Consider the following 20,772-nt stretch of genomic DNA (forward strand, 5'->3'; position numbering starts at 1 on the left):
AAGACAAGGAAGGTGAATGAGCTGTTCCAATGTGAAATGCCGGAAACACAGAAACACAGAAGACACACACACACACACACACACACACACACACACACACACACACACAACAAGAGGTGGCAATGTATTAATTAATTGCATTTAATAAATGAGCTCATTATCACACATGACTGTACAAATGCATTGTCCAACAGGTGTTGAAATAATGGGATTAAAAGGGGAGATCCCATCAGAAAGACAAAAACAATAGCAAACACAAATAGCACTTTTGGAATCTGATTTTAGTCAACACATAAGGGAAGGGTGCACCGGTCCTGGAAATACTGCAATACCAGGTCAATGCGTGGAGTGGACAGAGCAAGCTCTATTTCCATCTCCCTGTTCTAAAAATCCATTTAATATATGGTCCCCAGATAGGGGACGTATCAGATATTAAACTGATAAGAACAGATACTACACTTGATCTTAGCCAAAAGGCCGAGAAGCGATAACCCGAGCGGCCCTTGCCTTGCCCGAGCCTGTCCCATACTGCTGTTCACCCCTTGCAGCGATTGATTCAGCCTACTCCTAGGCAATTCCATGGGGCCCTGCAGGCTCACACACATTTACAGCTACTAAGCGGGAGGGAGGTGAATAAAGGCCGGAGAGGAAGCTACACAGGATTTGCTTCTTTTGCTTGCACCACAATGCAGTGCTGAAAGAGGAGGAATCTACATAAAAACGCCTTCCTGGCAACGCCCAAATGCCCTCCTGCCATGCAGATAAACACTGGCAGCGGCAGCAAGTGCATGCCCACAGCCACCCCTTGTTCCTTCACACCTTGTATCAGCTGTAATCCAGTCCAGTCCAGTCCAGTGCTGCCTGCTGAGCAGCACTGACCAACACTGCCTGGGCCCAGGCTTTTATCTCTGAGGCAGGCCCCATTATGATGTCAGAAAGCTGGCTCTGGAATCCTGAGGGCTCCACTATGACACGTGCAAAGTTCCGTCTGAACTTTATATAAGACGGTGCGGCTCAGTCAGTCACTCAGTGTTGCCTGAGAGGGCAACACTGCAACAGCCGGCCGCCAGGCTGTCTTTTTTTTGCACATTTATTTGCCTCCAGGAGGCCACAAGAGGGAGACAAGGGACTGCAAAATGGAAAATAGGCATCCACCAACTTTACAGACAACTTCTCTTTGCTCCTACAACCTCCATCCTTGCACAGTTTGTTATTCTTCCAGGTAACATAGTAACAAATCCAAATTGCTGCTCTCTTTGTAGGCAAGCAAGGGTTTGTTGCAACTGCAATTCTTACTTCTTCTTGGAAATGTAGGGACGACAGTACATTCCATCACATCCATCTAGTGTACACAGGTAGGTCCATTGTGGCGGGCGGGCTGCTTTAATGGCTGTTTGCTGTTCCCCCTACTCCACTCCACTATTTGACTGTGGTGCTGCATCAATCAATCAGTGGCTGGCTCAGGTGCAGCTCTTTAACCTACCTAAAAGGGAGGGCGGAGAGAAGACAAGGAAGGTGAATGAGCTGTTCCAATGTGAAATGCCGGAAACACAGAAACACAGAAGACACACACACACACACACACACACACACACACACACACACACACACACACACACAACAAGAGGTGGCAATGTATTAATTAATTGCATTTAATAAATGAGCTCATTATCACACATGACTGTACAAATGCATTGTCCAACAGGTGTTGAAATAATGGGATTAAAAGGGGAGATCCCATCAGAAAGACAAAAACAATAGCAAACACAAATAGCACTTTTGGAATCTGATTTTAGTCAACACATAAGGGAAGGGTGCACCGGTCCTGGAAATACTGCAATACCAGGTCAATGCGTGGAGTGGACAGAGCAAGCTCTATTTCCATCTCCCTGTTCTAAAAATCCATTTAATATATGGTCCCCAGATAGGGGACGTATCAGATATTAAACTGATAAGAACAGATACTACACTTGATCTTAGCCAAAAGGCCGAGAAGCGATAACCCGAGCGGCCCTTGCCTTGCCCGAGCCTGTCCCATACTGCTGTTCACCCCTTGCAGCGATTGATTCAGCCTACTCCTAGGCAATTCCATGGGGCCCTGCAGGCTCACACACATTTACAGCTACTAAGCGGGAGGGAGGTGAATAAAGGCCGGAGAGGAAGCTACACAGGATTTGCTTCTTTTGCTTGCACCACAATGCAGTGCTGAAAGAGGAGGAATCTACATAAAAACGCCTTCCTGGCAACGCCCAAATGCCCTCCTGCCATGCAGATAAACACTGGCAGCGGCAGCAAGTGCATGCCCACAGCCACCCCTTGTTCCTTCACACCTTGTATCAGCTGTAATCCAGTCCAGTCCAGTCCAGTGCTGCCTGCTGAGCAGCACTGACCAACACTGCCTGGGCCCAGGCTTTTATCTCTGAGGCAGGCCCCATTATGATGTCAGAAAGCTGGCTCTGGAATCCTGAGGGCTCCACTATGACACGTGCAAAGTTCCGTCTGAACTTTATATAAGACGGTGCGGCTCAGTCAGTCACTCAGTGTTGCCTGAGAGGGCAACACTGCAACAGCCGGCCGCCAGGCTGTCTTTTTTTTGCACATTTATTTGCCTCCAGGAGGCCACAAGAGGGAGACAAGGGACTGCAAAATGGAAAATAGGCATCCACCAACTTTACAGACAACTTCTCTTTGCTCCTACAACCTCCATCCTTGCACAGTTTGTTATTCTTCCAGGTAACATAGTAACAAATCCAAATTGCTGCTCTCTTTGTAGGCAAGCAAGGGTTTGTTGCAACTGCAATTCTTACTTCTTCTTGGAAATGTAGGGACGACAGTACATTCCATCACATCCATCTAGTGTACACAGGTAGGTCCATTGTGGCGGGCGGGCTGCTTTAATGGCTGTTTGCTGTTCCCCCTACTCCACTCCACTATTTGACTGTGGTGCTGCATCAATCAATCAGTGGCTGGCTCAGGTGCAGCTCTTTAACCTACCTAAAAGGGAGGGCGGAGAGAAGACAAGGAAGGTGAATGAGCTGTTCCAATGTGAAATGCCGGAAACACAGAAACACAGAAGACACACACACACACACACACACACACACACACACACACACACACACACACACACACACACACACACACACAACAAGAGGTGGCAATGTATTAATTAATTGCATTTAATAAATGAGCTCATTATCACACATGACTGTACAAATGCATTGTCCAACAGGTGTTGAAATAATGGGATTAAAAGGGGAGATCCCATCAGAAAGACAAAAACAATAGCAAACACAAATAGCACTTTTGGAATCTGATTTTAGTCAACACATAAGGGAAGGGTGCACCGGTCCTGGAAATACTGCAATACCAGGTCAATGCGTGGAGTGGACAGAGCAAGCTCTATTTCCATCTCCCTGTTCTAAAAATCCATTTAATATATGGTCCCCAGATAGGGGACGTATCAGATATTAAACTGATAAGAACAGATACTACACTTGATCTTAGCCAAAAGGCCGAGAAGCGATAACCCGAGCGGCCCTTGCCTTGCCCGAGCCTGTCCCATACTGCTGTTCACCCCTTGCAGCGATTGATTCAGCCTACTCCTAGGCAATTCCATGGGGCCCTGCAGGCTCACACACATTTACAGCTACTAAGCGGGAGGGAGGTGAATAAAGGCCGGAGAGGAAGCTACACAGGATTTGCTTCTTTTGCTTGCACCACAATGCAGTGCTGAAAGAGGAGGAATCTACATAAAAACGCCTTCCTGGCAACGCCCAAATGCCCTCCTGCCATGCAGATAAACACTGGCAGCGGCAGCAAGTGCATGCCCACAGCCACCCCTTGTTCCTTCACACCTTGTATCAGCTGTAATCCAGTCCAGTCCAGTCCAGTGCTGCCTGCTGAGCAGCACTGACCAACACTGCCTGGGCCCAGGCTTTTATCTCTGAGGCAGGCCCCATTATGATGTCAGAAAGCTGGCTCTGGAATCCTGAGGGCTCCACTATGACACGTGCAAAGTTCCGTCTGAACTTTATATAAGACGGTGCGGCTCAGTCAGTCACTCAGTGTTGCCTGAGAGGGCAACACTGCAACAGCCGGCCGCCAGGCTGTCTTTTTTTTGCACATTTATTTGCCTCCAGGAGGCCACAAGAGGGAGACAAGGGACTGCAAAATGGAAAATAGGCATCCACCAACTTTACAGACAACTTCTCTTTGCTCCTACAACCTCCATCCTTGCACAGTTTGTTATTCTTCCAGGTAACATAGTAACAAATCCAAATTGCTGCTCTCTTTGTAGGCAAGCAAGGGTTTGTTGCAACTGCAATTCTTACTTCTTCTTGGAAATGTAGGGACGACAGTACATTCCATCACATCCATCTAGTGTACACAGGTAGGTCCATTGTGGCGGGCGGGCTGCTTTAATGGCTGTTTGCTGTTCCCCCTACTCCACTCCACTATTTGACTGTGGTGCTGCATCAATCAATCAGTGGCTGGCTCAGGTGCAGCTCTTTAACCTACCTAAAAGGGAGGGCGGAGAGAAGACAAGGAAGGTGAATGAGCTGTTCCAATGTGAAATGCCGGAAACACAGAAACACAGAAGACACACACACACACACACACACACACACACACACACACACACACACACACACACACACACACACACACACAACAAGAGGTGGCAATGTATTAATTAATTGCATTTAATAAATGAGCTCATTATCACACATGACTGTACAAATGCATTGTCCAACAGGTGTTGAAATAATGGGATTAAAAGGGGAGATCCCATCAGAAAGACAAAAACAATAGCAAACACAAATAGCACTTTTGGAATCTGATTTTAGTCAACACATAAGGGAAGGGTGCACCGGTCCTGGAAATACTGCAATACCAGGTCAATGCGTGGAGTGGACAGAGCAAGCTCTATTTCCATCTCCCTGTTCTAAAAATCCATTTAATATATGGTCCCCAGATAGGGGACGTATCAGATATTAAACTGATAAGAACAGATACTACACTTGATCTTAGCCAAAAGGCCGAGAAGCGATAACCCGAGCGGCCCTTGCCTTGCCCGAGCCTGTCCCATACTGCTGTTCACCCCTTGCAGCGATTGATTCAGCCTACTCCTAGGCAATTCCATGGGGCCCTGCAGGCTCACACACATTTACAGCTACTAAGCGGGAGGGAGGTGAATAAAGGCCGGAGAGGAAGCTACACAGGATTTGCTTCTTTTGCTTGCACCACAATGCAGTGCTGAAAGAGGAGGAATCTACATAAAAACGCCTTCCTGGCAACGCCCAAATGCCCTCCTGCCATGCAGATAAACACTGGCAGCGGCAGCAAGTGCATGCCCACAGCCACCCCTTGTTCCTTCACACCTTGTATCAGCTGTAATCCAGTCCAGTCCAGTCCAGTGCTGCCTGCTGAGCAGCACTGACCAACACTGCCTGGGCCCAGGCTTTTATCTCTGAGGCAGGCCCCATTATGATGTCAGAAAGCTGGCTCTGGAATCCTGAGGGCTCCACTATGACACGTGCAAAGTTCCGTCTGAACTTTATATAAGACGGTGCGGCTCAGTCAGTCACTCAGTGTTGCCTGAGAGGGCAACACTGCAACAGCCGGCCGCCAGGCTGTCTTTTTTTTGCACATTTATTTGCCTCCAGGAGGCCACAAGAGGGAGACAAGGGACTGCAAAATGGAAAATAGGCATCCACCAACTTTACAGACAACTTCTCTTTGCTCCTACAACCTCCATCCTTGCACAGTTTGTTATTCTTCCAGGTAACATAGTAACAAATCCAAATTGCTGCTCTCTTTGTAGGCAAGCAAGGGTTTGTTGCAACTGCAATTCTTACTTCTTCTTGGAAATGTAGGGACGACAGTACATTCCATCACATCCATCTAGTGTACACAGGTAGGTCCATTGTGGCGGGCGGGCTGCTTTAATGGCTGTTTGCTGTTCCCCCTACTCCACTCCACTATTTGACTGTGGTGCTGCATCAATCAATCAGTGGCTGGCTCAGGTGCAGCTCTTTAACCTACCTAAAAGGGAGGGCGGAGAGAAGACAAGGAAGGTGAATGAGCTGTTCCAATGTGAAATGCCGGAAACACAGAAACACAGAAGACACACACACACACACACACACACACACACACACACACACACACACACACACACACACACACACACACACAACAAGAGGTGGCAATGTATTAATTAATTGCATTTAATAAATGAGCTCATTATCACACATGACTGTACAAATGCATTGTCCAACAGGTGTTGAAATAATGGGATTAAAAGGGGAGATCCCATCAGAAAGACAAAAACAATAGCAAACACAAATAGCACTTTTGGAATCTGATTTTAGTCAACACATAAGGGAAGGGTGCACCGGTCCTGGAAATACTGCAATACCAGGTCAATGCGTGGAGTGGACAGAGCAAGCTCTATTTCCATCTCCCTGTTCTAAAAATCCATTTAATATATGGTCCCCAGATAGGGGACGTATCAGATATTAAACTGATAAGAACAGATACTACACTTGATCTTAGCCAAAAGGCCGAGAAGCGATAACCCGAGCGGCCCTTGCCTTGCCCGAGCCTGTCCCATACTGCTGTTCACCCCTTGCAGCGATTGATTCAGCCTACTCCTAGGCAATTCCATGGGGCCCTGCAGGCTCACACACATTTACAGCTACTAAGCGGGAGGGAGGTGAATAAAGGCCGGAGAGGAAGCTACACAGGATTTGCTTCTTTTGCTTGCACCACAATGCAGTGCTGAAAGAGGAGGAATCTACATAAAAACGCCTTCCTGGCAACGCCCAAATGCCCTCCTGCCATGCAGATAAACACTGGCAGCGGCAGCAAGTGCATGCCCACAGCCACCCCTTGTTCCTTCACACCTTGTATCAGCTGTAATCCAGTCCAGTCCAGTCCAGTGCTGCCTGCTGAGCAGCACTGACCAACACTGCCTGGGCCCAGGCTTTTATCTCTGAGGCAGGCCCCATTATGATGTCAGAAAGCTGGCTCTGGAATCCTGAGGGCTCCACTATGACACGTGCAAAGTTCCGTCTGAACTTTATATAAGACGGTGCGGCTCAGTCAGTCACTCAGTGTTGCCTGAGAGGGCAACACTGCAACAGCCGGCCGCCAGGCTGTCTTTTTTTTGCACATTTATTTGCCTCCAGGAGGCCACAAGAGGGAGACAAGGGACTGCAAAATGGAAAATAGGCATCCACCAACTTTACAGACAACTTCTCTTTGCTCCTACAACCTCCATCCTTGCACAGTTTGTTATTCTTCCAGGTAACATAGTAACAAATCCAAATTGCTGCTCTCTTTGTAGGCAAGCAAGGGTTTGTTGCAACTGCAATTCTTACTTCTTCTTGGAAATGTAGGGACGACAGTACATTCCATCACATCCATCTAGTGTACACAGGTAGGTCCATTGTGGCGGGCGGGCTGCTTTAATGGCTGTTTGCTGTTCCCCCTACTCCACTCCACTATTTGACTGTGGTGCTGCATCAATCAATCAGTGGCTGGCTCAGGTGCAGCTCTTTAACCTACCTAAAAGGGAGGGCGGAGAGAAGACAAGGAAGGTGAATGAGCTGTTCCAATGTGAAATGCCGGAAACACAGAAACACAGAAGACACACACACACACACACACACACACACACACACACACACACACACACACACACACACACACACACACACACACACACACACAACAAGAGGTGGCAATGTATTAATTAATTGCATTTAATAAATGAGCTCATTATCACACATGACTGTACAAATGCATTGTCCAACAGGTGTTGAAATAATGGGATTAAAAGGGGAGATCCCATCAGAAAGACAAAAACAATAGCAAACACAAATAGCACTTTTGGAATCTGATTTTAGTCAACACATAAGGGAAGGGTGCACCGGTCCTGGAAATACTGCAATACCAGGTCAATGCGTGGAGTGGACAGAGCAAGCTCTATTTCCATCTCCCTGTTCTAAAAATCCATTTAATATATGGTCCCCAGATAGGGGACGTATCAGATATTAAACTGATAAGAACAGATTTTTTGATTGAAAAATGCTTTATTGACAATCAATCGTCATCATACAAACATTACTGCGACGCAGCGCAAGCCATGAAGCAGCAAATAATAAATAATAACAGTCGTCAAACATAACATGACAGTATAATACACAGTACAGGCTAGCCTATGCTATACATTACACCACATGCTACACTAATCATTCTTGCATTCACTAAAGCCAAACAACAAAGCATTACAGACAAGTGATGGGATAGGGGAGTGGGTAGGAGGGGATAGGGAAGGGGGAAATCACAGGCCCGAAGCTTTATTGAAAGACAACACACAAGAAGGGAGAGTGGGGGGAAGGGGAGTATCAGTCCTCTTCCTCATCGACGTCCGGGCTGTCCCAGGTGGAATAGTCTCTGAGCAGGCTGTGGATCAGCCTGCGGCAGTCCTGGACGGACACACTCTCTCTCCGCAAAATCAGACGGTTCCTGGCAAACCATATAGCGTCCTTAAAGCAGTTCATAAGGCGCCAGGCTTCCTGGATTGCTCCATCCGTGGTATTCCCAGGAAATAGTCCATAAAGTACCGAGCGGTACGACAGTCTGTTCCTGGGTACTGAGTCCTTGAGTTCATGTTCCAAGGCTTTCAACAGACCCTGTGCAAAGGGGCACTGCCAGAAAATGTGCAAAGATGTTTCCTCCGTGAAGGGGCACCTGGGGCAGTACCGGGTCTTGCACAGGTTGCGGGCATGCATGAATGACCTAAGAGGCAGTCCTCCCTGGATGGCCATCCATGAAATGTCCTTGTGCCCGTTGGTCAACCTGCCAGATGACACGTTAGTCCAAACAGTCTCCAACGTGTCGGCATGAAGCCCTGGAACAGACTCCAGTGAGTCCTTTGCTCTGATGTGCTTGTGGATCGTCTTAGGTTTCCACAAGTCGGGCTTAAGACCCTCCAGTTGATGCTCCCTCACGAACCGGACGACATCTCCGTAGAACCAGGGAGCGTGCCAGTTGTAAGGGAAGGAGCTGTCCCACTTGTCCCAGCCAAAACCTCGCCAGAGGGGAAGGAGGAAGTAGCGGGACATGGCCTTGCCCGCAGAGCCGTTTGCTGTCCTCAGAGTCCTACGAACACAGTCACATACAAAAGCGATCCGCAGCAGAGTGGGAATGTCGGGTATACCCTTCCCACCTTTGCGGGGCTCCTTGTACATAACAGTCCGCTTTACTCTGTCCATTTTCGAGCCCCAGATGAAGCGAAACACAGTCCTGGTAATGGCCCTCGAGACGGTGGCAAGAGGGGGCCATGCCTGTGCAGTGTATTGTAGCACAGGCAAGACTTCGTTACGCAGGACCATTGCTTTGCCCTCAATAGTGAGTTGTCTGAGGCTCCACAGTCCGATCCTTTGGTTGACTTTGGCCAAGCGTTCTTCCCACGACTTTAGGGCTGCACCTTCCTTACCGAACCAGACTCCCAGAATTTTGATGAAGTCCGGCTTGATAGTAAACGGGAAGGAGGCAGGAGAAGGCAGGTACCACTTTCCGAAGAGCATGGCTTCCGACTTCCCGCAGTTGACTTTTGCCCCTGAAGCGCGTCCGAACTCCTCACAGGTCTGGACGAGTGCAGTCACCGAACTCTGGTCAGCGCAGAAGACGGTCACGTCGTCCATGTACAGCGAGCATTTGACCTCGAAGTGTCCTGGACCTGGTGCGGTGATCCCTCTGATCTCTCCATTCTGCCGGATAGCCTCTGCGAAGAGCTCTATAACACAAACAAAAAGGAGAGGTGAAAGAGGACAGCCTTGTCTAACCCCCGACGATACAGGAAAGGGGTCAGTCTTCCAGCCGTTCACCAGCACCGAGCTGTAAATGTCGCAATACATCAGGTTAACATACAAACAGAACAACCTGCCAAGCCGCAGCCTACGCAGAGCCTTACCCATGAATTCGTGAGAGACCCGGTCAAAAGCCTTCTCCTGATCCAGACTGACCAGGGCCGCGTGTGTACGGCGGCTTTGCATGTAATGCACCGTGTCCCTCACCAGGGCAAGACTGTCGGCCACCCTACGGCCAGGAATGCCGCAGGTTTGGTCCGATCCGATGATCTGTCCGATGACAACCTTCAGTCTGTTGGCCAATACTTTGGCGAGGATCTTGTAGTCCACGTTCAGGAGAGAGATGGGACGCCAGTTTTTCAGGTCACATCTCTCCCCCTTCCGCTTATACAAGATCGTGATCATGCCTTCTCTCAAGGACGGTGGCATTCTACCCTCCACCACCATCTCCTCATAGAGCTCCAGCAGGTCCGGACTGATCAAGTCCCCCAGCGCTACATAGAGCTCTGCTGGGAGACCATCACTGCCCGGGGTCCTGCCGGGTCTGAAGGATTTAGCGGCAGAGAGCAGTTCCTCCACCGTCAGGGGTACATCCATAGCCTCCGTACCTGCAGGATCAAGATGATTAGTGATACCTGACAGGAATTTATCGGCGGCTTCGGGGTCAGTGGTTTTCCGGGAGTAGAGGCTTTGGTAGTAGTCTGTGACGACTCCCATCACCTCCTTCTTCCCAGAATGCATGTTTCCGGTCTCATCTCGAAGTTCCTTCAGGGGCGTGTGGCCGGCATGGAGTTTCCTGAAAAAGAACGAGTTACATTTCTCACCCTTCTCCAGGTTCTCCACCTTGGAACGAAAGACAATTCGCTTGGATTCCTCCTCAAAGTGCCTTTTCAGGCCCTTTTTGGCTTCCTCCAGCTCCTTCCTGACGTCCCAGCCGCATTGAAGGAGGTCTTGAAGGGATCGCAGCTGACGCTGCATCTCTCTGAAGTCTCTCTTCCTCTCACACGCCTGTTGACGACTTTTTGCCTGAAAGAAACAACGAAATTCAACTTTAACATATTCCCACCAGTCACAGGTTTTGTCAAAGAAAACTTTATCATTCCTCCAAACAATATAGGCGTCTCTAAGTTCCGCCAGTACCTCCTCTCTTTCCAGCAGGGCACAATTCAGCTTCCAGGAGCCAGGGCCGGGAGGAAAACCGTGGCCGATGGCACCCTGGAAGAGAATGGCCCTGTGGTCAGAGAAGAAGCAGGGGACCATGGAGTGCCCATGCTGCTTGACTGCCCGGGAGGTGAACACAAAGTCAATCCGAGAACGAAGTGAGCCATCGGGTCGGCTCCATGAATAGTTCACAGAGCCAATCCCCATGGAGCCCACAACGTCCTGCAAGGATGCTTCGGTTACCATCTCGATAAGCAGTTTGGAACTGACATCCAGTTTGATTGAAGTGCCGGAACTTCGTCCATCCTCTTCGATGGGGCAGTTGAAGTCCCCGGCCATCACCACTGCCCTAGTGGTGGCGAGCTGGGTCCGCAGGGTCTGGAATAGTTCCAGGCGCTCAGCCTTCATAGGGGGAGCGTACACGTTGATGAGCCTAATCGGCTCTCCTGCCCAGGAACCGTCTACGACCAACAAGCGGCCGCAGGCGAGCTCCTGGACAGAGTCAACAGTAAATACGCTTCCCCTAATCAGGATGGCAACCCCTGCAGACTTACAGTCGCCCCCACCAGACCAGTAGGACGGGCCATGGGTCCACTGCCTGGCCAGATGATGGTATGACCTGGAAGAGGGGAGAGTACATTCCTGCAGCATAAATACATCACTCGACTGCTTGGAAAGAAAAGTTAGCACCATCTGACATCTAGTCCTATCTCTAACACTCCTCACATTGAGGCTAAAGATGTTAAGTTTAGCAGCCATGGGGGAGAATAAAGAAGGTTAGTGCAAACGATACACCTTAGTTACCAGTCCGGTCGGGCGGATCCTCCTCTCCTGGCGGGTCCGAAAGATCCAGCAGGCCCTCTGACAAAAATTGTTCCAGGATTGTAGCCACCTGGATGTCTGTTGTGAAGTCGATGACCTCAGGTTCAGACACGAGTTCCTCCACCATCTGCTCCATTTCCTCCTGCTGCGCAAGGGAATCTTCGCAGATTTCCACGACTTGTCGCTTTGAGGACTCAGCAGCTGGGCTGTCCCTCACCTTTCTCTTCCTCTGGATGGCACCTGAGGAGACAAGAGGGGGAAAATCCTCCAGGGAGAGGACTCCAGCAGCTGGAGGGGAAGATGTTAGTGCTGCTGGAGCTGGGGAGAAGGGAGGCTGGGTTGGGAGAGGTGCAGGTGACAGGACCACTGAGATGGGTGGGTAGGAGAAGGTGAGAGCCTCAGTGGGGGTGACAGGGGTTGGGGACGGGGGGGTGGGGAGGGCCGGGCGAGGGAGGGTGGGAAGGGTAGGGCGAGGGAGGGCCGGGAGACGGGGGGGAGGGACTGTCGTCTTCTTACCATCCTTCTTATTCCCGGTCTTCTGCGCCGCTGGAGCTCTGGCTGGGGCGGGGTTCCCTCTGGCCGGAGCTTTCGCCGCTACAGTTGCCCAGGATCGATCCCTCTTCGGGCAGTCCTTGTAGGAGTGGGCTGCTTGTCCGCAGAGGTTGCACATTGTCCGTTTCGGGCAGTCTTTGGTCTCGTGTCCTGTTACCCGGCAGTTCTTGCAGGCGTCCTCCTTGCAGTCCTTCACCGAATGACCCTTCTTGCTGCATCTCCTGCAGATCTGCGGCATGTCCGGGTAGTAGATGAGGCCGTAGGAGTTGCCCAGCGAGAATGACTGGGGCAGGTGTTGGAGGCCGTCTTCCGCGCTGGAATCCTTGTTCAGTCGGACGATTACCGACCACTTGCCAGTCCAGAAGCCGAGTCCGTTCAGGATGTGGGTGGGTTCCCTCACCACTGTGCAGAACCGCTTCAGGAGCGTGGTGATGTCTTTGCCGGGGGTGTGTGGGTTCCGCATTGAGACCGTCACCCGCCTTTCCTCTCTTTGGACAGGGCAGTTGCCCACAAAGCGAGAGAAAGGGGATTCAGGCCTCGCCGCTTTCACCATCTCCCAGTACCTTCTGCAGATGTTGATCGAAGCGAAGGTCACGAAGAACATCCCGGTCATGAAGGCCTGGATGCTGATGGTCTCCGGCTTAGCGAAGCCCTGGTCCAGGAGCATCTTCTGGCAGAACACTTCTTCCGTCATGTCCGGCACTCTCCCGTCCACCTCCTTCAGCTTCAGGGCCACCGTCTGCTTCATCCAGGGCTCCAGGGTTGGAGCAGCCTGGTTCGGCTTCCTGGTGGCCTGTTGGCTTGAGGAGGCTTCAGGAGGAGATGTCCTGGCCTGGGCCGGCTCACCTGGTCCATCAGCCTTCTTCTTCTGGGTGGCAGGGTTGCTGGTTGAGGCCATGGCTTCTTCCAGCTGTTCCTGTCGCTTGGGGAGGATCTTCGATAGCTCTTTCCCGAAGGGGGCGGAGCTATGCAAATCTTCTCCTTGCTGGCCGAGGTTCTTCCACGAAATTTCTTCCGCAGCGGTTCCTCGTCGAGCTTCTTCTGCGGCCGAGCTTCTTCAAAGATCCCCTTCAGCAGCGGCTCTTCTCCGAAGGTCTCTGTCGCAGTTCTCCTTCTTCTTCCCGGCAGCGATCTCCCGGAGCTTCTTCCCCGATGGCGGCTTCTCCCTTCTGGATCGTCGTCTTCGCTGGTTCTTCTCCGCAGTTCGTCGCCGGCTTCGTCTGGAACGCTCTTGGATCGCTAAGCTAGTGTTTATAGCCCCCAGTGGTTCTCCGAGCTATCTATCCTTACAAGGACTGATAAGAACAGATACTACACTTGATCTTAGCCAAAAGGCCGAGAAGCGATAACCCGAGCGGCCCTTGCCTTGCCCGAGCCTGTCCCATACTGCTGTTCACCCCTTGCAGCGATTGATTCAGCCTACTCCTAGGCAATTCCATGGGGCCCTGCAGGCTCACACACATTTACAGCTACTAAGCGGGAGGGAGGTGAATAAAGGCCGGAGAGGAAGCTACACAGGATTTGCTTCTTTTGCTTGCACCACAATGCAGTGCTGAAAGAGGAGGAATCTACATAAAAACGCCTTCCTGGCAACGCCCAAATGCCCTCCTGCCATGCAGATAAACACTGGCAGCGGCAGCAAGTGCATGCCCACAGCCACCCCTTGTTCCTTCACACCTTGTATCAGCTGTAATCCAGTCCAGTCCAGTCCAGTGCTGCCTGCTGAGCAGCACTGACCAACACTGCCTGGGCCCAGGCTTTTATCTCTGAGGCAGGCCCCATTATGATGTCAGAAAGCTGGCTCTGGAATCCTGAGGGCTCCACTATGACACGTGCAAAGTTCCGTCTGAACTTTATATAAGACGGTGCGGCTCAGTCAGTCACTCAGTGTTGCCTGAGAGGGCAACACTGCAACAGCCGGCCGCCAGGCTGTCTTTTTTTTGCACATTTATTTGCCTCCAGGAGGCCACAAGAGGGAGACAAGGGACTGCAAAATGGAAAATAGGCATCCACCAACTTTACAGACAACTTCTCTTTGCTCCTACAACCTCCATCCTTGCACAGTTTGTTATTCTTCCAGGTAACATAGTAACAAATCCAAATTGCTGCTCTCTTTGTAGGCAAGCAAGGGTTTGTTGCAACTGCAATTCTTACTTCTTCTTGGAAATGTAGGGACGACAGTACATTCCATCACATCCATCTAGTGTACACAGGTAGGTCCATTGTGGCGGGCGGGCTGCTTTAATGGCTGTTTGCTGTTCCCCCTACTCCACTCCACTATTTGACTGTGGTGCTGCATCAATCAATCAGTGGCTGGCTCAGGTGCAGCTCTTTAACCTACCTAAAAGGGAGGGCGGAGAGAAGACAAGGAAGGTGAATGAGCTGTTCCAATGTGAAATGCCGGAAACACAGAAACACAGAAGACACACACACACACACACACACACACACACACACACACACACACACACACACACACACAACAAGAGGTGGCAATGTATTAATTAATTGCATTTAATAAATGAGCTCATTATCACACATGACTGTACAAATGCATTGTCCAACAGGTGTTGAAATAATGGGATTAAAAGGGGAGATCCCATCAGAAAGACAAAAACAATAGCAAACACAAATAGCACTTTTGGAATCTGATTTTAGTCAACACATAAGGGAAGGGTGCACCGGTCCTGGAAATACTGCAATACCAGGTCAATGCGTGGAGTGGACAGAGCAAGCTCTATTTCCATCTCCCTGTTCTAAAAATCCATTTAATATATGGTCCCCAGATAGGGGACGTATCAGATATTAAACTGATAAGAACAGATACTACACTTGATCTTAGCCAAAAGGCCGAGAAGCGATAACCCGAGCGGCCCTTGCCTTGCCCGAGCCTGTCCCATACTGCTGTTCACCCCTTGCAGCGATTGATTCAGCCTACTCCTAGGCAATTCCATGGGGCCCTGCAGGCTCACACACATTTACAGCTACTAAGCGGGAGGGAGGTGAATAAAGGCCGGAGAGGAAGCTACACAGGATTTGCTTCTTTTGCTTGCACCACAATGCAGTGCTGAAAGAGGAGGAATCTACATAAAAACGCCTTCCTGGCAACGCCCAAATGCCCTCCTGCCATGCAGATAAACACTGGCAGCGGCAGCAAGTGCATGCCCACAGCCACCCCTTGTTCCTTCACACCTTGTATCAGCTGTAATCCAGTCCAGTCCAGTCCAGTGCTGCCTGCTGAGCAGCACTGACCAACACTGCCTGGGCCCAGGCTTTTATCTCTGAGGCAGGCCCCATTATGATGTCAGAAAGCTGGCTCTGGAATCCTGAGGGCTCCACTATGACACGTGCAAAGTTCCGTCTGAACTTTATATAAGACGGTGCGGCTCAGTCAGTCACTCAGTGTTGCCTGAGAGGGCAACACTGCAACAGCCGGCCGCCAGGCTGTCTTTTTTTTGCACATTTATTTGCCTCCAGGAGGCCACAAGAGGGAGACAAGGGACTGCAAAATGGAAAATAGGCATCCACCAACTTTACAGACAACTTCTCTTTGCTCCTACAACCTCCATCCTTGCACAGTTTGTTATTCTTCCAGGTAACATAGTAACAAATCCAAATTGCTGCTCTCTTTGTAGGCAAGCAAGGGTTTGTTGCAACTGCAATTCTTACTTCTTCTTGGAAATGTAGGGACGACAGTACATTCCATCACATCCATCTAGTGTACACAGGTAGGTCCATTGTGGCGGGCGGGCTGCTTTAATGGCTGTTTGCTGTTCCCCTACTCCACTCCACTATTTGACTGTGGTGCTGCATCAATCAATCAGTGGCTGGCTCAGGTGCAGCTCTTTAACCTACCTAAAAGGGAGGGCGGAGAGAAGACAAGGAAGGTGAATGAGCTGTTCCAATGTGAAATGCCGGAAACACAGAAACACAGAAGACACACACACACACACACACACACACACACACACACACACACACACACACACACACACACACACACACAACAAGAGGTGGCAATGTATTAATTAATTGCATTTAATAAATGAGCTCATTATCACACATGACTGTACAAATGCATTGTCCAACAGGTGTTGAAATAATGGGATTAAAAGGGGAGATCCCATCAGAAAGACAAAAACAATAGCAAACACAAATAGCACTTTTGGAATCTGATTTTAGTCAACACATAAGGGAAGGGTGCACCGGTCCTGGAAATACTGCAATACCAGGTCAATGCGTGGAGTGGACAGAGCAAGCTCTATTTCCATCTCCCTGTTCTAAAAATCCATTTAATATATGGTCCCCAGATAGGGGACGTATCAGATATTAAACTGATAAGAACAGATACTACACTTGATCTTAGCCAAAAGGCCGAGAAGCGATAACCCGAGCGGCCCTTGCCTTGCCCGAGCCTGTCCCATACTGCTGTTCACCCCTTGCAGCGATTGATTCAGCCTACTCCTAGGCAATTCCATGGGGCCCTGCAGGCTCACACACATTTACAGCTACTAAGCGGGAGGGAGGTGAATAAAGGCCGGAGAGGAAGCTACACAGGATTTGCTTCTTTTGCTTGCACCACAATGCAGTGCTGAAAGAGGAGGAATCTACATAAAAACGCCTTCCTGGCAACGCCCAAATGCCCTCCTGCCATGCAGATAAACACTGGCAGCGGCAGCAAGTGCATGCCCACAGCCACCCCTTGTTCCTTCACACCTTGTATCAGCTGTAATCCAGTCCAGTCCAGTCCAGTGCTGCCTGCTGAGCAGCACTGACCAACACTGCCTGGGCCCAGGCTTTTATCTCTGAGGCAGGCCCCATTATGATGTCAGAAAGCTGGCTCTGGAATCCTGAGGGCTCCACTATGACACGTGCAAAGTTCCGTCTGAACTTTATATAAGACGGTGCGGCTCAGTCAGTCACTCAGTGTTGCCTGAGAGGGCAACACTGCAACAGCCGGCCGCCAGGCTGTCTTTTTTTTGCACATTTATTTGCCTCCAGGAGGCCACAAGAGGGAGACAAGGGACTGCAAAATGGAAAATAGGCATCCACCAACTTTACAGACAACTTCTCTTTGCTCCTACAACCTCCATCCTTGCACAGTTTGTTATTCTTCCAGGTAACATAGTAACAAATCCAAATTGCTGCTCTCTTTGTAGGCAAGCAAGGGTTTGTTGCAACTGCAATTCTTACTTCTTCTTGGAAATGTAGGGACGACAGTACATTCCATCACATCCATCTAGTGTACACAGGTAGGTCCATTGTGGCGGGCGGGCTGCTTTAATGGCTGTTTGCTGTTCCCCCTACTCCACTCCACTATTTGACTGTGGTGCTGCATCAATCAATCAGTGGCTGGCTCAGGTGCAGCTCTTTAACCTACCTAAAAGGGAGGGCGGAGAGAAGACAAGGAAGGTGAATGAGCTGTTCCAATGTGAAATGCCGGAAACACAGAAACACAGAAGACACACACACACACACACACACACACACACACACACACACACACACACACACACACACAACAAGAGGTGGCAATGTATTAATTAATTGCATTTAATAAATGAGCTCATTATCACACATGACTGTACAAATGCATTGTCCAACAGGTGTTGAAATAATGGGATTAAAAGGGGAGATCCCATCAGAAAGACAAAAACAATAGCAAACACAAATAGCACTTTTGGAATCTGATTTTAGTCAACACATAAGGGAAGGGTGCACCGGTCCTGGAAATACTGCAATACCAGGTCAATGCGTGGAGTGGACAGAGCAAGCTCTATTTCCATCTCCCTGTTCTAAAAATCCATTTAATATATGGTCCCCAGATAGGGGACGTATCAGATATTAAACTGATAAGAACAGATACTACACTTGATCTTAGCCAAAAGGCCGAGAAGCGATAACCCGAGCGGCCCTTGCCTTGCCCGAGCCTGTCCCATACTGCTGTTCACCCCTTGCAGCGATTGATTCAGCCTACTCCTAGGCAATTCCATGGGGCCCTGCAGGCTCACACACATTTACAGCTACTAAGCGGGAGGGAGGTGAATAAAGGCCGGAGAGGAAGCTACACAGGATTTGCTTCTTTTGCTTGCACCACAATGCAGTGCTGAAAGAGGAGGAATCTACATAAAAACGCCTTCCTGGCAACGCCCAAATGCCCTCCTGCCATGCAGATAAACACTGGCAGCGGCAGCAAGTGCATGCCCACAGCCACCCCTTGTTCCTTCACACCTTGTATCAGCTGTAATCCAGTCCAGTCCAGTCCAGTGCTGCCTGCTGAGCAGCACTGACCAACACTGCCTGGGCCCAGGCTTTTATCTCTGAGGCAGGCCCCATTATGATGTCAGAAAGCTGGCTCTGGAATCCTGAGGGCTCCACTATGACACGTGCAAAGTTCCGTCTGAACTTTATATAAGACGGTGCGGCTCAGTCAGTCACTCAGTGTTGCCTGAGAGGGCAACACTGCAACAGCCGGCCGCCAGGCTGTCTTTTTTTTGCACATTTATTTGCCTCCAGGAGGCCACAAGAGGGAGACAAGGGACTGCAAAATGGAAAATAGGCATCCACCAACTTTACAGACAACTTCTCTTTGCTCCTACAACCTCCATCCTTGCACAGTTTGTTATTCTTCCAGGTAACATAGTAACAAATCCAAATTGCTGCTCTCTTTGTAGGCAAGCAAGGGTTTGTTGCAACTGCAATTCTTACTTCTTCTTGGAAATGTAGGGACGACAGTACATTCCATCACATCCATCTAGTGTACACAGGTAGGTCCATTGTGGCGGGCGGGCTGCTTTAATGGCTGTTTGCTGTTCCCCCTACTCCACTCCACTATTTGACTGTGGTGCTGCATCAATCAATCAGTGGCTGGCTCAGGTGCAGCTCTTTAACCTACCTAAAAGGGAGGGCGGAGAGAAGACAAGGAAGGTGAATGAGCTGTTCCAATGTGAAATGCCGGAAACACAGAAACACAGAAGACACACACACACACACACACACACACACACACACACACACACACACACACACACACCACACACACACACACACACACACACACAACAAGAGGTGGCAATGTATTAATTAATTGCATTTAATAAATGAGCTCATTATCACACATGACTGTACAAATGCATTGTCCAACAGGTGTTGAAATAATGGGATTAAAAGGGGAGATCCCATCAGAAAGACAAAAACAATAGCAAACACAAATAGCACTTTTGGAATCTGATTTTAGTCAACACATAAGGGAAGGGTGCACCGGTCCTGGAAATACTGCAATACCAGGTCAATGCGTGGAGTGGACAGAGCAAGCTCTATTTCCATCTCCCTGTTCTAAAAATCCATTTAATATATGGTCCCCAGATAGGGGACGTATCAGATATTAAACTGATAAGAACAGATACTACACTTGATCTTAGCCAAAAGGCCGAGAAGCGATAACCCGAGCGGCCCTTGCCTTGCCCGAGCCTGTCCCATACTGCTGTTCACCCCTTGCAGCGATTGATTCAGCCTACTCCTAGGCAATTCCATGGGGCCCTGCAGGCTCACACACATTTACAGCTACTAAGCGGGAGGGAGGTGAATAAAGGCCGGAGAGGAAGCTACACAGGATTTGCTTCTTTTGCTTGCACCACAATGCAGTGCTGAAAGAGGAGGAATCTACATAAAAACGCCTTCCTGGCAACGCCCAAATGCCCTCCTGCCATGCAGATAAACACTGGCAGCGGCAGCAAGTGCATGCCCACAGCCACCCCTTGTTCCTTCACACCTTGTATCAGCTGTAATCCAGTCCAGTCCAGTCCAGTGCTGCCTGCTGAGCAGCACTGACCAACACTGCCTGGGCCCAGGCTTTTATCTCTGAGGCAGGCCCCATTATGATGTCAGAAAGCTGGCTCTGGAATCCTGAGGGCTCCACTATGACACGTGCAAAGTTCCGTCTGAACTTTATATAAGACGGTGCGGCTCAGTCAGTCACTCAGTGTTGCCTGAGAGGGCAACACTGCAACAGCCGGCCGCCAGGCTGTCTTTTTTTGCACATTTATTTGCCTCCAGGAGGCCACAAGAGGGAGACAAGGGACTGCAAAATGGAAAATAGGCATCCACCAACTTTACAGACAACTTCTCTTTGCTCCTACAACCTCCATCCTTGCACAGTTTGTTATTCTTCCAGGTAACATAGTAACAAATCCAAATTGCTGCTCTCTTTGTAGGCAAGCAAGGGTTTGTTGCAACTGCAATTCTTACTTCTTCTTGGAAATGTAGGGACGACAGTACATTCCATCACATCCATCTAGTGTACACAGGTAGGTCCATTGTGGCGGGCGGGCTGCTTTAATGGCTGTTTGCTGTT

At 49.7% G+C, this 20,772-nt stretch overlaps 9 non-coding genes and 2 pseudogenes across 9 annotated transcripts; all 11 read right to left on the reverse strand.

Moving 5' to 3' along the window:
* Positions 1–298: 298 nt before the first annotated feature.
* LOC142695606 (U2 spliceosomal RNA) lies at positions 299–489 on the reverse strand. Its single transcript, XR_012863702.1, has one exon. It is a non-coding gene; the product is annotated as a U2 spliceosomal RNA (small nuclear RNA).
* A 1,320-nt stretch (positions 490–1,809) lies between these two features.
* LOC142695607 (U2 spliceosomal RNA) lies at positions 1,810–2,000 on the reverse strand. The gene has a single exon (XR_012863703.1). It is a non-coding gene; the product is annotated as a U2 spliceosomal RNA (small nuclear RNA).
* A 1,336-nt stretch (positions 2,001–3,336) lies between these two features.
* On the reverse strand, positions 3,337–3,527 carry LOC142695608 (U2 spliceosomal RNA). The gene has a single exon (XR_012863704.1). It is a non-coding gene; the product is annotated as a U2 spliceosomal RNA (small nuclear RNA).
* A 1,336-nt stretch (positions 3,528–4,863) lies between these two features.
* On the reverse strand, positions 4,864–5,054 carry LOC142695609 (U2 spliceosomal RNA). The gene has a single exon (XR_012863705.1). It is a non-coding gene; the product is annotated as a U2 spliceosomal RNA (small nuclear RNA).
* Positions 5,055–6,390: 1,336 nt separating this feature from the next.
* On the reverse strand, positions 6,391–6,581 carry LOC142695610 (U2 spliceosomal RNA). Its single transcript, XR_012863706.1, has one exon. It is a non-coding gene; the product is annotated as a U2 spliceosomal RNA (small nuclear RNA).
* Positions 6,582–7,929: 1,348 nt separating this feature from the next.
* On the reverse strand, positions 7,930–8,104 carry LOC142695639 (U2 spliceosomal RNA; annotated as a pseudogene).
* Positions 8,105–13,664: 5,560 nt separating this feature from the next.
* LOC142695727 (U2 spliceosomal RNA) lies at positions 13,665–13,766 on the reverse strand (annotated as a pseudogene).
* A 1,324-nt stretch (positions 13,767–15,090) lies between these two features.
* Positions 15,091–15,281, reverse strand: LOC142695611 (U2 spliceosomal RNA). Its single transcript, XR_012863707.1, has one exon. It is a non-coding gene; the product is annotated as a U2 spliceosomal RNA (small nuclear RNA).
* A 1,333-nt stretch (positions 15,282–16,614) lies between these two features.
* On the reverse strand, positions 16,615–16,805 carry LOC142695613 (U2 spliceosomal RNA). The gene has a single exon (XR_012863708.1). It is a non-coding gene; the product is annotated as a U2 spliceosomal RNA (small nuclear RNA).
* Positions 16,806–18,129: 1,324 nt separating this feature from the next.
* On the reverse strand, positions 18,130–18,320 carry LOC142695614 (U2 spliceosomal RNA). Its single transcript, XR_012863709.1, has one exon. It is a non-coding gene; the product is annotated as a U2 spliceosomal RNA (small nuclear RNA).
* Positions 18,321–19,669: 1,349 nt separating this feature from the next.
* On the reverse strand, positions 19,670–19,860 carry LOC142695615 (U2 spliceosomal RNA). The gene has a single exon (XR_012863710.1). It is a non-coding gene; the product is annotated as a U2 spliceosomal RNA (small nuclear RNA).
* Positions 19,861–20,772: the final 912 nt, after the last annotated feature.

The sequence above is a fragment of the Rhinoderma darwinii genome (assembly GCF_050947455.1).
Source record: "Rhinoderma darwinii isolate aRhiDar2 chromosome 5 unlocalized genomic scaffold, aRhiDar2.hap1 SUPER_5_unloc_48, whole genome shotgun sequence".
Lineage (NCBI taxonomy): Eukaryota > Metazoa > Chordata > Amphibia > Anura > Rhinodermatidae > Rhinoderma > Rhinoderma darwinii.